Consider the following 18,845-nt stretch of genomic DNA (forward strand, 5'->3'; position numbering starts at 1 on the left):
TTTCCCATAGGAAACTATTTGGAATGAGAGAATGACGTGATTCATGTTTTCCTTTTTTTTTCTTCCCTTCATGTAAGTGTAATCTTTTACAGAGGAATTCACTGGTAATCCTATAATGATATCTGAAGGAAAATCAGTGAGGAGAGAGTAGGTTTGATTGTACTAACCATAAATACTAACAGTTAAAGTTAGAAATAACTTTGGGAAACCATCACCACAAAGTCTATGGTTAAACTAAAAATATCACAATACAATTTGATGGAGGATGGATTGCTGTGGTTCAGACAAGAGTTGGGTTTTTTTCTTTTATTTCAGGGTTGTTGTTTTTTATGTGAAAGGTCACTACAGAGTCAAACATTGTACTTTATGACAGACCTTCTCAAACTTTTCAATTAATGAACCATTTGTGGGGAATACAAATGGATTATTCTATCTACTTCTTTCCATTCCCTTCTGTGATAGGATTAGTCCTATTTACCAAAGTTTCCCTGACAGGGTTCCTCTTCCTTACCTAATATTCAGGGATTGTTGTTTGGTTGTGTCAGACTCAACGTGAAACCATGGACTTTGTTCCATGGCATTTTCTTGGCAAAAATACCAGTGTGGTATGTCATTTCCTTCTCCAGTGTATCCTCATTTTTACAGATGAGGACCTGAGGCAAATAAGAGTTAAGTGGCTTGCCAGGGATATACAACTAATAAGTACCTGAGTGGATTTGAGCTCAAATCTTCCTGACTTAAGGTCCAAGGCTCTATTTACTGCATCACCTAGCTGCCCTTAAGCCTTAGGGATCATAATTCACTAAAAGGAGACAAAATTGTCCTCAGGCTGCTTTCCCCTCCAAATCAATTTCCAGGTCACCTAAAGACATAAGAAGTCTCAGTCATCAAGAATTAGGATCTGTTGGACCATGGACTTCTGAAGACTAAAGATAAAATGTTCTTCACCACATCCTGCCCTAATGAACAGATGGGGCATTTCCATATGGAAATAAGAGGACATCTAGAAAAAGATAAAAACCAATGTATCCTTGTTACATATCCTTGCATTGTAAGAGTAAAGTAAATCTCCCTTAATTAACTATTCAATGATTTGCAAGGGCTTCATTTTCTCCCCAAATCAAGCCTAAACTAAGAGAACACTAATATTAGATCTGTCTCCTACACCTCTGTGATGGAGGAATTGGGTATAGATATAGACAGAAGAAATGATATGCAAAGCAGGAAGAGCTCAAGAACACATGGAAACCAGATTATCGGGGGAGGAGAGAGAGAGAGAGAGAGAGAGAGAGAGAGAGAGAGAGAGAGAGAGAGAGAGAGAGAGAGAGAGAGAGAGAGAGAGAGAGAGATACAGACAGATAGAGACAGAGACAGAGACAGAGATAGAGACAGAGACAGAGACAGACAGAGACAGAGAGACAGAGAGAGACAGAGAGAGAGACAGAGAGAGACACAGAGAGAGAGACAGAGACAGAGACAGAGAGAGAGAGAAATTCCATGGAAGTTTGAAGAAGGGACAGTTGGACCCCCCAGCTGGCTGAACTTCACTTCTGCTTGAAGGTGGTTTGAAGATAGATCACTTCATCTTCTCTCTGGCCATTAGCTTTCTACTTTTACTTTGAGCTGAAGAAATAGATAGTCTTGCCCAGAAAAAACCCTGGCAGTGTTATTGCCATCTTTACTCAGGGGAAGAAATTTCATTTCCTTTTGAAGAGACTTACTTCACAGCCTTCAACAAGTGTTACAATTTAGAAATAGGGAAATCCTTTCCCTCCTTCCCAATCTTCTCCTTATTTCCTTCTCCCCATGAGAATAAATAGATCCTTTAACTAAAGAAATTGGTCTGAAGGGTTTTATTATTAGGGGGAAGAGCTGACTTACCATCTGTGAGAAATTCTCCCTTAGGTTACTAAGTGAGGAAGAACAGGAAGGAAAGGAGGGGCTCAGAAATCAGCTTCCTTCCTTCAATTACTTCCTGGAGTAACATCTTTTGATTCCCCTTATTATCTCTCACAAACTCCCCTCTCTAATACAATTCTAATATACCCCTCCACTTCTTATTTTCTTTGGCCCATTTCATTGTTGGACACTTGGTCCTCATATAGTATCTCTTCCAGAAGGAGTAAGAATGGCTTGGCACTTCATAGACCTCCAGGATTTGGAGTTTTTTCCTTCTAACTACTGGGGTATATGGGGTGTTCAGGGAGGGGTAGTATCTCTGGTATGGAGGGCTTGTCATGCCGTTCTAGGGCAGCTCTCCAGCCTCTGACCCTCACCTGACACCCAGCTCTCACTTGTGGCTCCCAGTAGCTGCTAGCATGAGGCAGTGGCCACACCCTGGGCAACAGCTTCAACAGGCCAGCTAAACCTTGTGAGGGTAGCCATCAGGTCATTGACCCCTGGTGAACCAGGGCTTTGCTCACCCAGCATGTGAAGACTGCTTCGGCTGAACAGACGGAAGAAACCAATAAGAAGGTTCAACGGCTGAGATGGCAATGCAGCAAAGCACTATGGAGTGCTTAGGGTGTGTTGGAGCACAAAAGACAACACGGCCGTACAATGCAGCTGAGGAAGTCTCCAGGTGTAATGACATTTCGTGCCACTGGACCCAGGCTTCCAATGCTGAGAGAGTGGGACTGTCTCTGTGCATCGACTTTTCCACTTAAATCTCCTTCACATACAAGTGTATTTGTGCACACTCATCTATCATAGATGAAAGCGCACAAAGACAATCGTCATCCTCGGTTACCGAGAGACTACTACTACTACTACTAATACAGGAGGCATTTTCTTAATAATTTCATAATGGAAGACATGAGAATGAGAAGACAGAATAATAAAGAGAATAGCCCTTTTTTTTATAAGCTAAAATATTAAGAAATAACACTTGGAAGATATTTTAGTCTAAAATCTTAGACCCATTGGAATGAAATAACCTTATCAGTATTTGATCAATATCAGGGAAGTGATATCCTACTTGGAAGCCTCTGATTTCTGTTGGATCAAAGATATAAATGATTTCTTTTTGTTTAAAAAAGAAGAGTTAATACAATCCAGGAAGGAAGAACTTAATCAAGTTCCCAGAAACTGGCACTTACTTTTGTATGAGATGACCAGACTAAATGGGGAAGAATCTTGGTTTGATTCAGTGACAAGGAGCATCTCTTTGTCATTTAAAAGGGAGCAACTGGTTTTAAGTAGGTTTTTCTCTGTAGGGTTCATTTGTATTATCATTATAGTTTCATTTGTTAAATTTTAAAACTCTAAATTTAAATTATATGTCTTTGCTTTACTTTGTTATGGAATTTCATCCTGTGTTTAATTACAATTAACAGGGGAAATTTTGCCAGTTTGCATTATCCTTCAGAAAGGAATGTTTTTATATTTAATAAATTTATCTCTGACAGACTTTTGCTATAATCATACAGTATAGGACTTTTCTTCCACATATACCTCCTTTGGCCCCTATTTTTAACAATAGATTTTACTGTTACTTTTAACTTTTTTATTATATATATGCTTTGGAGTTCCTTATGGATTTGTTTTACTTGGAAACTTTTTTCTCTTGATTTTGTGGCTATTTGTTTTTAATGTAATCATGATATGTATTCTTATTCTCTTTTCATCTCTTCATATATTTCCCTTGTTTTCTTAATATTTCCAATATTTGTCATTTTGAATAACAATATACCTTTAAATATCCAATGCAATACAATACAATACATTCAGCCATTCCCCCCCCCATTTATTGTATTTGTGTTATTTTGTCATAATAAACAAAGCTTCCATTAATATTTTCATACATACACAGCTTTTTACTCTCCCAAGAATGCCTTTAGTGCCTAACCCTAGTAATGGGATCTCGAGGTCAATGAGTATGAATAGTTTAACAGCTCTTAATGTATATTTCTATTTTGTTTTCTAAGAAAATAAAATCATAGCTGCTCTAGAGATGTAATATTTGACCTGTTTCTCCATGTTCCTATCAGAATTTAATCTGGTCACTTTAACCTATCTGGTTCTCAATTAGCATATATTATTAGCATCACATTTTGCAAGATGAGTCCTTAGGCAACAGATATAATCTGTTGCTAGGACCATACTCTTTCCAAAACAAGTCTTTATAGCTTAATCCTATCCAATGGAATTTTTGTTCCAATGCCACAACCCCTCAGGGATACAGGATCACCACTATAGTATGATGAGTATAAAAGTAAGATTTTACAGAATATTTATGTTCCCATAACCTTGTTGTTCCACAAGAAATTATGCTTAGGGACTTCCGGGTTAATATGGCTGCAATCTAGATGCGAATCACTTCCTCTCCCCAGCACTGAACGAAATAGACTACCTCAAAAGAGCATAAAAATCACATTTGGAAGAATAGAGGGACTCTCCAGTATCCCACAGAAACGAAGGTACATGGGGCTTGAACATTTCTTCACTATAAGGAAGAGGAAAAGCTTGCACAAAAACGTGAACTGAGCCTCCCCTCCCCCCCTATGCCCCCCACCAAACCAGAGTAAGGTATCAGAGTGCTCACTGGGACAGCGAGTGAGTGAGGAGCTTCTCTGGAGTGGGGGGGGGGGGGCACACCAGGTTCCTTGGGATCTAAAGACTGCAAGAAAATGACCTCTCAGGGAGGTTTCACGGGAAAATCCTGTGCTGAGCAAAAGGGCGGCCACGCTGAGAGGTTGCTCTAAGCAAAGGGATAGCTGCTCTGAGAGACTGCACTGAGCAAAGGGGCGGCCATGCTGAGAGGCTGTGTTAAGCAAAGGGGCAGCCGCGCTGAGCACAGGGCCCCGCGCTCTAAGAAATCTCGGAGGCTGGGAAGAACTAGTCTGAGGCAACCTAAATTCACAGAAAACCCGTCCATATCACCCAGACCCCAGACCAAAAAGGAAAAAAAAAAGGAAAGGGATGGCTCACATGGCCCAAAATCAAGCCTCCAGGAAGAAAGGAAAAAAGGTGACTATTGAAAACTTTTATGGTGGGAGTACCCAAGGAAAAGAAGAGAAAGAGGATGAAACCCAAACAAAATCAAAACATGCATCCCAAAATGGAAATTATCCACAAGCTCTGGAAGAACTCAAATTGGAGCTTACCCAAAAGATGGAAACCTTCTGGAAAGAAAAATGGGAGAAAGAGATGAGCAGTCTGATAGACAAGATTTCACAATTGGAGAAAGAGCTGGAAGCATCTAATAGAAGGGCAAACAAAGCTGAAAAGCAAAACCAGTCCCTAATGACCAGAATTAAGCAACTGGAAGACAGTGAGCATGCAAAACAGCAAGAATTAATAAAGCAAGGCCAAAAAATTAATGAATTAGAAGAAAACACAAAATATCTCACTGAAAAGGTCACAGACCTGGAAAACAGAGGGAGAAGAGACAATGTGAGAATTATTGGTCTGCCCAAAAAAACAGAAATAAACAAAAACCTTGATGCTATACTACAGGAGATTATAGAAGAAAATTGCCCCCACGTTCTGGAGCAAAGGGGCAAAATAGAAATAGAAAGGGTTCATAAAAACACCCTCTATACTAAATCCCCAAAAGACAACCCCCAGGAATATAATCGCCAAATTCAACAGCTTCCAAGAAAAGTAGAAAATTCTACAAGAAACCAAGAAGAGGAGCTTCAGATATAGGGGGGCTCCCATAAGGATCACACATGACTTAGCGGCTAACACACTAAGAGATCGCAAAGCATGGAACACGATATTTAGAAAGGCAAGAGAGCTGGGTCTCCAACCAAGAATCAACTACCCAGCAAAACTGACTATATACTTCCAGGGGAAAGTATGGGCATTCAACAAAACAGAAGATTTCCAAACATTTGCTAAGAAAAGACCAGAACTCAGTGGAAATTTTGATATCCAAGCACAGAAAGCAAGAGAAACATGAAAAGGTAAATATGAAAGAAAGGGAAAAGGAGATAAATCTTATCTTTTTCTTTAAGTCAAACTCTCTTCTATAAGGACTACATTTACAACAAATTATATATATTAATATGTGGGGAAAATGTATTGTGTAACTCTCAAAAATTGTATGTACCTTAAGAGTAATTAGAAGAATCATGCATAAGGAAAGATTGGGGCATCAAGAAGATTTGGTGAAAGGGGGGCAAAGAAAGGAAAAGGGAGGGGGGAAGCATCAACAATACTAAGACTTAATTCAAGAAATAAGGGGGGGCCTAAATAGAATAATCTTTCCCATACAATGATACACATGGGAAGGGGAGGGGAAGATCTCATATGAGAGGAAGAGGAAGAGAGCATAAAGTGGTATTACTTAAATCTTACTCTCAGTGAAATCAACGCTGAGAGGGAAGAACATCTAGATCCAGTGGGATCCTGAATTCTATCTTATCCAACAGGGTAAGAAAGAAATGGAAATTAAGGAGGGGGAGGGCGAGTATAAAAAGGGAAGGAAGGAGAGGCGGGAGGGGAAGGGATCATAAAAAAGGAGGGGCTAGAAAGGGAAACATATCAAGGGAGGGGACTAGGGGGACTGACCTAAAGTAAATCACTGGTTCAAAAGGAGATAGCTAGGGAAGAAAGGTCAGAACTAGGGGAAGATATCAAAATGCCAGGGAATCCACAAGTGACAATCATAACTTTGAATGTGAATGGGATGAACTCACCCATAAAATGTAGACAAATAGCAGACTGGATTAGAACCCAAAACCCTACCATTTGTTGTCTTCAAGAAACACATATGAGGCGGGTTGACACTCACAACGTTAGAATTAAAGGATGGAGTAAGACCTTTTGGGCCTCAACTGATAGAAAGAAGGCAGGAGTTGCAATCATGATATCTGTCAGAGCCAAAGCAAAAATAGACCTGATCAAAAGGGATAGGGAAGGTAAATATATTCTGTTAAAAGGGAGTATAGACAATGAGGAAATATCACTAATCAACATGTATGCACCAAACAGAATAGCATCCAAATTTCTAATGGAGAAACTAGGAGAATTGAAGGAGGAAATAGACAGTAAAACCATATTAGTGGGAGACTTGAACCAACCACTATCAAATTTAGATAAATCAAACCAAAAAATAAACAAGAAAGAGGTAAAAGAAGTGAATGAAACCTTAGAAAAATTAGAGTTAATAGACATATGGAGAAAAATAAATAGGGACAAAAAGGAATACACCTTCTTCTCAGCACCACATGGACCATTCACAAAAATAGATTATACACTAGGTCACAGAAACATGGCAGTCAAATGCAGAAATGCAGAAATAATAAATGCAACTTTTTCAGATCATAAAGTAATAAAAATATTGATCGGTAAGGGTACATGGAGAGCCAAATCAAAAATTAATTGGAAATTAAATAATATGATACTCCAAAATCAGATAGTTAGAGAAGAAATCATAGAAACAATTAATAATTTCATTGAAGAAAATGACAACAGCGAGACATCCTTTCAAACCTTATGGGATGCAGCCAAGGCAGTACTTAGAGGAAAATTCATATCCCTGAGTGCATATATTAACCAATTAGGGAGGGCAGAAATCAAGGAATTGGAAATGCAAATCAAAAAACTTGAAAATGAACAAATTAAAAAACCACAGAAGAAAACCAAACTAGAGATCCTAAAAATTAAGGGAAAAATTAATAAAATCAAAAGTGATAGAACTATTGCACTAATAAACAAGACTAGAAGCTGGTACTTTGAAAAAACAGACAAAATATACAAAGTAATGGTCAATCTAATTTTAAAAAAGGAAAGAAGAAAGGCAAATCAACAGCATCAAGAATGAAAAGGGGGACCTCACGTCCAATGAAGAGGAAATTAAGGCAATCATTAAAAACTACTTTGCCCAACTATATGGCAATAAATATACCAACCTAGGTTATATGGATGAATATTTACAAAAATATAAATTGCCTAGACTAACAGAAGAAGAAATAGATTTCTTAATCCCATATCAGAAAAAAAATATCCAACGGGCCATCAAAGAACTTCCTAAGAAAAAATCCGTAGGGCCTGATGGATTCACCAGTGAATTCTATCAAACATTCAAAGAACAGCTAACCCCAATACTATACAAACTATTTGACATAATAAGCAAAGTGGGAGTTCTTCCAAATTCCTTTTATGACACAAACATGGTTTTGATCCCAAAGCCAGGCAGGCCAAAAACAGAGAAAGAAAATTATAGATCAATCTCCCTAATGAATATAGATGCAAAAATCTTAAATAGGATACTAGCTAAAAGACTCCAGCAAATATATCAGTAGAGTCATTCACCATGATCAAGTAGGATTTATACCAGGGATGCAGGGCTACTTCAATATTAGGAAAACCATCCACATAATTGACCACATCAATAAGCAAACCAACAAGAACCATATGATTATCTCAATAGATGCAGAAAAAGCCTTTGATAAAATACAACACCCATTCCTACTAAAAACACTAGAAAGCATAGGAATAGAAGGGTTGTTCCTAAAAATAATAAACAGTATATATCTAAAACCATCAACTAATATCATCTGCAATGGGGATAAACTAAATCCATTCCCATTAAGATCAGGAGTGAAACAAGGATGCCCATTATCACCTCTACTATTTGACATTGTACTAGAAACACTAGCAGTAGCAATTAGAGAAGAAAAAGTAATTGAAGGCATTAAATAGGCAAGGAGGAGGCCAAGTTATCACTCTTTGTGGATGACATGATGGTCTACTTAAAGAATTCTAGAGATTCAACCAAAAAGCTAATTGAAATAATCAACAACTTTAGCAAAGTTGCAGGATACAAAATAAACCCACATAAGTCATCAGCATTTCTGTATATTTCCAACACAACTCAGCAGCAAGAACCAGAAAGCGAAATCCCATTCAAAATCACCTTAGACAAAATAAAATACTTAGGAATCTATCTCTGAAACAAACACAGGAACTATATGAACACAACTACAAAACGCTCTCCACACAACTAAAACTAGACTTGAACAATTGGAAGAACCTTAACTGCTCATGGGTAGGACAAGCCAATATAATAAGAATGACCATCCTACCTAAACTCATTTATCTATTTAGTGCCATACCCATGGAACTTCCAAATTTTTTTTTACTGATTTAGAAAAAATCATAACAAAGTTCATTTGGAAGAACAAAGGATCAAGGATATCCAGGGAAATAATGAAAAAAAATACAAAGGAAAGGGGCCTTGCAGTCCCAGATCTCAGGCTATATTATAAAGCATCAGTCATCAAAACAATTTGGTACTGGCTAAGAGACAGGAAGGAGGATCAGTGGAATAGACTCGGGGTAAGTGACCTCAGCAGGACAGTATATGACAAACCCAAAGATCCCAGCTTTTGGGACAAAAATCCACTATTTCATAAAAACTGCTGGGAAAATTGGAGGACAGTGTGGGAAAGATTAGGTTTGGATCAACACCTCACACCCTACACCAAGATAAATTCAAAATGGGTGATTGACTTGAACATAAAGAAGGAAACTATAAGAAAATTAGGGCGAACTCAGAATAGTATACATGTCAGACCTTTGGGAAGGGAAAGATTTTAAAACCAAGCAAGACTTAGAAAGAATCACAAAATGCAAAATAAATAATTTGGAATACATCAAATTAAAAAGGTTTTGTACAAACAAAACCAATGTAACTAAAATCAGAAAGGTAGCAACAAATTGGGGAACAATCTTCATAAAAACCTCTGACAAAGGTTTAATTACTCAAATTTACAAAGAGCTAAATCAATTGTACAAAAAAATCAAGCCATTCTCCAATTGATAAATGGGCAAGGGATATGAACAGGCAGTTCTCAGCCAAAGAAATCAAAACTATTAATAAGCACATGAAAAAGTGCTCTACATCTCTTATAATCAGAGAGATGCAAATCAAAACAACTCTGAGCTATCACCTCTCACCTAGCAGATTGGCTAACATGACAGCTATGGAAAGTAATGAATGCTGGAGGGGATGTGGCAAAGTGGGGACACTAATTCATTGCTGGTGGAGTTGTGAATTGATCCAGCCATTATGGAGGGCAATTTGGAACTATGCCCAAAGGGCAATAAAACACTGTCTGTTCTTTGATCCAGCCATAGCACTGCTGGGTTTATAAAGAGATAAGGAAAAAAACTTGTACAAGAATATTCATAGCTGCACTCTTTGTGGTGGCCAAAAATTGGAAAACGAGGGGATGCCCATCAATTGGGGAATGGCTGAACAAATTGTGGTATATGTTGGTGATGGAATACTATTGTGCTAAAAGGAATAATAAAGTAGAGGAATTCAATGGAGACTACAACCTCCAGGATGTGATGCAGAGCGAAAGGAGCTAAACCAGGAAAACACTCTACACAGACACTGATACACTGTGGTACAATCAAAGGTAATGGACTTCTCCATTAGGAACAATGCAATGTCCCTGAACAATCTGCAGGGATGTAAAATACACTATCCACAAGCAGAGGATAAACTGTGAGAGTAAAAACACCGAAGAAAAGCAACTGCTTGATTACAGGGGTGGAGGGGATATGACTGAGGAGAGACTCTAAATGAACACTCTAGAGCAAATACCAACAACACGGAAATGGGTTCAAGTCAAGAACACATGTGATACCCAGTGTAATCATGTGCCAGCTATGGGAGAGGTGGGGGGGGGGGGGAGGAAAAGAAAATGATTTTTGTTTCCAATGAATAATGTTTGGAAATGACCAAATAAAATAATGTTTAAAAAAAAGAAATTAAGCTTCGATTATGTGTATGCTCATGTTTAAATCTATTATTAATCTCATGTGGGGGGGGAGCTTTATTATTATTTTTAAATTATTTATTTATTTAATTGTTACATTAAATTTCCAGGTCTTTCCCACCTTTCCTCCCCTCCCCATACTAGCGAACATATAATTTAATGAATATATACATTATTATTTCTTGCTTGTTTCTGTTTAATCAGACCTTTCTCTGAAGATGGACATACACATGTCATTCTTTATATATTTCTGTTGCTCTGTATAATATTCTTTTGGCTCTGCAAATTTCACTCTTCAAAATTTAATTAGTTCTTTCCATGTTTTTTTTTTTTTCTGAAATTAACCTGCTAATTATTTCTTACTCTGTTTTTGGGTGATGTCTCTGGCCTTAGTCTAGAACTACCAACTAAGGAGTGGTATTGACTTCTTAGCCAATATCATAACTGTCAAATGTTTTTGTTTTCTTTTTGTGCTCAGTATCTCATCCAGAAAGCACCACATCCCACTCTAATTTTTCACCACCCTATGGATCAATAGTAGGCTGGCTTTCTCTCTCTCTCCACTATATATGTAAATGTATAAAAGGTTTCTAAACTTTACAAAGGAGTCATTCTGAATATGCATGTATATACATATATGCATACATATATAGTTGTTTTGTTCTGTCAGTATCAATTCTAAGATAGAAAAGCAGCAAAGGCTAGGTAACTGGGGTTAAGTGACTTGCCCATACTCATACAGTTTGGAATGCCATATTTGAACTCAGATTTTCCTGACTCCAGGCTTGGAGCATCTTCCTAATATGGGTATTCCCTACAGTAGTGGTATCAAAATCAAAAGGAAATTGAATGGAGGCCACTAAACTATACATGAGACTCTTTGTTGATCACATATCAACTTAGAAGATCACATGTTAACATTATCTATATTTTATTGTATTTTTTATTTATTGAGTTAAATATTTTCCATTTACATTTTAATCTGTTTCTGTGCCATTGGGAGTATTGTGAGCTGCATGAACCCCACAGAGAGTGTGTTTGACATCTCCACTCCATAGCAATGCAGATTGCATCCCATGTCTGCTTGTCCTTCCTATTCTATTATTTTCCATGTCCTCCCATAGGCTTAACACAAGAAATCTATCCAACAGATGCCAAAGCTCTATTCCTCTTGGCCTCAAGAAAATTGTAATAATACATGTAAGATATATGCCGGTTTTCTCTCACTCTGTTTCTTTCATGATACTCTTCATTCTGCTTCTTCTTCCTATTTCCCTAATTTTAATTCATTGAAGCCTACTTCTATGTACCATGTACCTTTTTACTATCATTTTGTTGATTCTCATTTTAAAAACTTTAGAGACTATAAAAAAGAAAAAATGCATGTTTTGTTTTTTTCAGTTAAAAAGCATTTTTATCCTTCTACTTTCCTCATCTTTTTGAATGAAAAATAAAAACCAGAAAAATAAAACCCTTGTAACAAATATATATAGTCAAGCAAAATTAATTCCCAAAGTGTCTATGTCCAAAAGTGCATATCTCACTCTGCATCTAGATTCTATGACTTCTATGTCAAGAAGTGAATAGCATGTTTCATTACTAGATCTCTATAATCAGGAGGGTTCTGCATTGATTAGTGTTCTTATGCCTTTCAAAGTTATTTGTCTTTAACAATATTGTACTGTATAAATTTTTCTAATGTTTCTGTTCACTTCATACAAGTCTTCCCAGGTTTCTCTGAACCTATCCTTTTTGTCATCCCTTATAGCTCAATAGTATTCAATTACACTCACCATCCATGATTTAACCAGTCATTCCAGTTCTTCACCAGTATTTTTTAAATTTAAAATATTTTTCCATGGTTACATGATTCATGATTCACACCCCCCCCCTCATTTTCCCTCCCCTCTCCTGGAGCTGACAAGCAATTCCATTGGGTTGTATATGTATTATTGTTCAAAACCCATTTCCATATTATTCATATTTGCAATAGAGTGATCTTTTGATATCAAAACCCTAATCATATCCCCATTGAACTACATGATTGATCATAAGTTTTTCTTCTGTGTTTCTGTTCTCATAGTTCTTTCTCTGGATGTGGATATGTGGATAATCCTTTTCCATAAGTTTCTCTGGATTGTCCTGGGTCATTGCATTGCTGCTAGTAGAAAAGTTCATTATGTTCAATTGTGCCACAGAGTATCAGTCTCTGTGTATAAGGTTCTCCTGGTTCTGCTCCTTTCATTCTGCATCAATTTCTGGAGGTCATTCCAGTTGACATGGAATTTCTCCGCTTTATTATTTCTTTGAGCACAACAGTATTCCATCGCCAACAGATACCACAATTTGTTCAACCATTCCCCAATCGATGGACTCCCCCTCATTTTCCAAATTTTTGCCACCACAAAGAGCATAGCTATAAATATTTTTGTACACATATTTTTCTCCATTATCTTTTTGAGGTACAAACCCAACAGTGGTATAGTTATATCAAAGAGCAGGTATTCTTTTAAAGCCCTTGTACACAATTCCAAGTTGTCCTCTAGAATGTTTCAACTATTCACAATTCCACCAACAGTTCACCAGTATTTTTTAAAGACAAATATAGGTATTTTTATACAGTTAGGAAGCATATGCAGTTTGACTTTCAATCCACTGAGCCACCCACCTGCCCCTAGTCCTTTTCTTTTTTATTTCAGTGATTTCACTGAATCAAGAAAAATGCAAAGTTTAGTGATTTTAGGAGCATACTAATTGCTTTCCAGAATGGCTGTAGAAATTGAAGCTCTACCAAAAGAAAAAGAAACTACTTATTATTGACCTGTATTAAGTAATAGGAGCCCACAAATCATCTGGTATGATTGTATTTTATTTCCTCTTATGAATGTCAAACATCATCAACATTTTAAGGTAATTAAGGTAATGAGATGAAGATAGTACAGTTTTGTTTAATTCACCTCAAGTACAGAATTGAACCTTAGAAGTTAAGAGGGTCAGCTAGGCAGTGGATAGAGCTCCAGGACTGGAGTGAGAAAAATTTAAGTTCAAATTTGGCCTCAGACACTTGGTAGCTGTGTGACATGTATTATTATGCTATAATGCAAAATTTAAACTCTTTTGAGAGTAATTTTAGGATAAGAAGCACACTACCTTTCCAAATCCAGAAAGTGAACTATTTTTGGAGAAGGTGCCATGAAGATGCTTGCACAGACCACATGCTGTACCAGAAGATCCAGAGTGAACTTTGGAATGTGGTGATTTGAACTGTGTGGGGTTGAATGCATCTGTTTTGTATGTATACTCTTATGTCAAAGGAGAGTGCTCCCAATTGACTTTGTGTCAATACACCTAGCAATCATTGTTTTTGTTCTTTTTTCCTTTTATCCCCAAATTATTATAATTTAAAAGTTGATTATGTTAAATGATCATTTGGGAGCCCCAAATAATCATCAGAGGGGAATGTGTAATTGGAAATGTGTTACCCTAAAAACTACATTTTCCAGGAGCCCACTGATTTCCTGTCATTATGTACTTCCTGTAGATAGAGGGATAAATTCAGTGGGGTTTCCTGGTCCGCCCTCTTTGCTTTCTGGGTTGCAACTGTGGTGGTAAGTGGGGTTTTTGAACAAGTAGATTAGCCATGGGCACCTAGTTTTTATTTTGCTACCTTTTTATTCCTTCATTTCTAATGGTCACTAATAAATCTCTTAAAATATAATATTTGAAATTAATTTATATTAATTTTAATTTCTACAGACCCTGGGTAAATCATTTACCTCCTATTTGCCTCAGTTCTTTATCTGTTATATGAAAATATACTGGAGAATGAAAGTCAAATCACTCCAGTATCTTTGCCAAGAGAACCCCATAGACAAAGTATAGGGGGTCCTATAGAGTCAGACACAAATGAACAATTGAATCATAACAACAATAGATGTGAAAAGAATAACTCCGTGAAGTAAACAGAAGACTACCATAGATAGGATGGAGCAAAACACTCTGTCATGGCTTGATTCCAAAATGCCAAAGATAGTCAATTCATTTAAGATTCTGTGGCTTGTGTTGTTAATAGTGCTGAGAGAAAGGGGCTCAGGATTGGGTTTGGCTTTCCTTCCTACCATAGTTCTTCTGGGAGCTTTTGAAGTTGGTTCATAGACCATTTAGAGGGAACTAAATCCCATTTTAAAAAATACACCTAATAGAGTTGCTTAAAATATAGTTATTTAATGAATGAGTCATAGGACTAGCAAACGTAAGGACCTTGGGACAAATTCCTAGCTCAGTACGAAAATGTTAAGCTTCCAAAAATACCACCTAAAGTTTATAAATCTTTAATTCTAGCCCTTAAGACATACACACACACACACACACACACACACACACACACACACACACACACACACGGAGTCATACATGGAAAGATGACACTGGATTTTGTCTAATAAAAATCTCAGTGCCATATATCAGATCTAGAAATCTGAGTTACATGGGTGAATAATAGAATAAAACTTGGGAGGCATCTGTCACCAGAATAACTTGTCAAAGAGATCTGGTTATGGACTGGGTCCCTACCTGCTATCTTTTTATTGCTGTTCAAGCTTTTTTTCAGTCATATCCAATTCCTCTTGACTTCATTTGGGGTTTTCTTTGCAAAGAGGGTGGAATGGTTTGCTATTTCCTTCTCAAGCTCATTTTATAGATGAGGAAGTTAAGGCAAACAGTGTTAAGTGATTTGTCCAGGTCACACAGATAGTATCTCAGTCTGGATTTGAACTCACAAAGATTTGTCTTTCCAACTTTGACCCATGATGCTATTTACTCTACAACCTAGCTGCTCAACTGGCTATCTAACACCACCTTAAATAAGAGAAGAGATTCAGTTTTCTGGTCAAGTGTCCAGGAGGAAAAAAAGAAAACTGCATCAATCCACTAAATTCCCATGAGAAAAAGGGAAGAAATCCTTCTATATTACCTTATATATACTTCTGCTTTAGCTAGTTTATGTGTAAAAGAGACCAACAAAATTATTTCCCCCTCTTCCCTTTCTAATGCAGGAATAGTTTTTGACAGCTTTTATTGGAAACACTCTATCTTCCATCACTATATTGAAACTTAGTTGTTACCTATGTTGAAATATGAAATATTTCCTATGAAATAAAGTATCCTTTATTTCAAATGGATTGTTATTCAGGAGCCTTTATGGTATATGTGGCACTACACAGAAAACACAAAAGAAGAGTCATGTCAAATCTTTTTGATGTTTTTGTTGATAAAATATAGGAGTCTCTTTGTCAACCTCTTTGATTTATAAATGTTGATGCACCCTGCCCCAAAAGTCTTACTGCCGTTTTAAGCTTTAATGAATGGTGCAGTGAGTACAATATTCTATTGGAAGTCAGGAAGATCTGAGTTCATATCCTGTCTCAGACATTTGCTATGTACTTCTGAACGAGTCATTTAAACTATCTTGGTCTCAGTTTCCTCATTTATAAGATGGCAATAATAACAGTATGTACTCTACAGAGGGGCTAGGTGGTACAGAAAATAGAATGCTGGTCTGGAGTCAGGAAGACTCTTTTGCTGAGTTCAAATATATCATCAGACTACAGCTACAGGACTCTGGATAAGTTATTTATTCCTATTGGTCTCAGTTTTCTCATCTGTAAAATGAGCTAGAAAAGGCAATGGCAAATCATGGAATTGCAATGAGTCAGACACAACTGAAATGGCTAAACAATAACAGGTTGTTGTGAGTAATAAATAAGAAACTATATGTGAAGTACTTTGCAAACCTTAAAGAATTATGTTGGTTTTTGATGATGATAATGATGATGATTATAAGGTCACAGGGTCATAGTTCTCTATGCTAGAAGGGGCCTCGGAGGCCATGTAGTTCTAATCTCTAGTTTTTATAAATAGAAACTATTTCTCCTTCATCTATGAGTGAAGAAGAAGAATGAAGGGTCAGTGAGATTATATGATTTACATAAACTCACATGGATAAAGGTATGCTACACATTTAACAACCAGATCGCTAAAGAAAATGATACATTCATAACACATTTTTAAGTTTAATCTGCATTATTAAAATTTTCTTCATTAATTTCTTTAGTCTAGACAAAAAATAATAAGTCGGGCTCTGAATTGGAACTTTTGTTGATTCCTGAGGTATAAATGCTCACACTGAAAATTTAACAATTGGCTCTCCAGTTGGAGCTGCTGGTGGTATCAAAGATGGGATTCAACCTAGTGCCTTTGCTACCAGACACAGTGCCCTTTGAAATGTATTTTGCTGCCTCCCCTAATAAGTTTTATCCCTATTCAGATTAATATAAAACCTTAATATTTATATAATAGAACTCTCACAACAACCCTCTGTATAGATAGTGTAAGAATTATTTATTATTCTCATATTGTCATTGATAAAACTGAGGTTCAAAGAGGCTATCTCTCTTAACCAAGACCAGAGTACTAAATATATGTCAGAATGAGGCCATAAAGGAATAGAAAATAAGATAGAATATTCATTTTCTGTTTGTTTATGTCCATTCACCATAGGGAGGCTCTTAATGTGATAAATAGAAACAGAGACCTACGTTGATTGGCCAAAATAATCAGAACTATGGGCTTTGTTTTCAATCTGGCATCAGCACTATACCTGTACTTTTCCAAGAAAAGGGATAAAGGAATGGTAATGGCCTTTTCTGTTCCTGAAATTTAGCCATGTGGCCTGGCATCTTCAGGATTAATTGAGCCAGCTTTACAGGTAAATCCAGCCCTGGGCCTCAGGATGTTTTCCTTTTTTTCATCCTGTCAATTATATTTGAAGTTTAAAGAGGACGCTGAGTTCAAACCACACATATCTGTCCTTAGATAAAGATGCATTCTTGCCATTTGTTTTTAAAGGGACAATCTTGGTAGTTTTCTGGCTAGCAAATACTTGTACAACAAATAATAGGCATGTTGAGTTTTAATATCAATATTTCATTAGGTTCATAATGGCCTGATATTTTACCTCTCAGTTAATTTTTTAAAATTCTAGTTTATTCCTTGAATTCCTACTTGACATTTTTCTCAATATATAAAATTACTTGGAAAGAAGAGGAAAATTTTTACAAAAGATGTAAAGTTTTGGGAATAATTTATGGAAAGCTCTTTATTTCCAAAACATTTTTCATTTGTAACCATTCAAAGAGGAGGCCACCATATCTGCCTGGCTATGATAATATCAAATCTCAGACTCCAAGCAGGGCCTAGTTTGCTTACTGCTCAGAGGACTGGTCTCCAAAGAAAACCCAGTTTTCAGGAAATGGCATTAGCATGCCTTGCTCTGAGCTGATACTGGACCAATGCCCAAGCAGTATTCTAAGACCCATGAATGCTGCAACAGATTATTTTTGAATAAGACTACTGAAACCTCAAGATCTAAAGGAATATTTTTTTCTCTTTTGCTGAAATAAATCCCCATAAGGGTTTTTTAATAGTGTTTCTGTAAATAAATAGATCATGTTGGATGGAAGGAAATCTCATTATTTAAGAGTAAGAAAGACCAAGTAGAATGCCTTGACTCCAGAGAATTGAAAAATTAGGAAAATTAGGAAACCTCCTTGGATTCTCTACCAATTTTCCTCTTTGTAAATCTTTTAACAACAAAATTAATAACAACACTTTAAGACTTACCAGGCATCTTAGAATGTTATCTCATTTGACTCTCACAGCAATCTGGTGAAGTTGGGTGCTAGTGTTAGTATAATCCCCATTTTACAGATAAAGAAACTGAGGCAGATACAAGTTAAATGACTTTCTCAGAGTCACATAGCTATTATCAAAAGCCAGATTTGAACTCATTTTTTCCTGTCTCCAATCCTTTGTTTTATGTGCTAGGTAGCCTAGATGTCTCAGATTTTTCATTAAATGACCCATGTCTATTTCAGAAATGACCAGCTTTCCAAAATACAGGATGCCAGTGCTCAGAAGTGTCCTGCTTCCTGAGAATAATAAACAACAGCATCAAGCTCCTGATACTTTTATGATTCTTCAGAATCCCTTTTCTGGGGAAGGTGGGGGAGATATGCCTGCTGGTGATTTAAAACTCTTCAAGTGATT

This window comes from Monodelphis domestica, chromosome 2 (genome assembly GCF_027887165.1).
Source record: "Monodelphis domestica isolate mMonDom1 chromosome 2, mMonDom1.pri, whole genome shotgun sequence".
NCBI lineage: Eukaryota > Metazoa > Chordata > Mammalia > Didelphimorphia > Didelphidae > Monodelphis > Monodelphis domestica.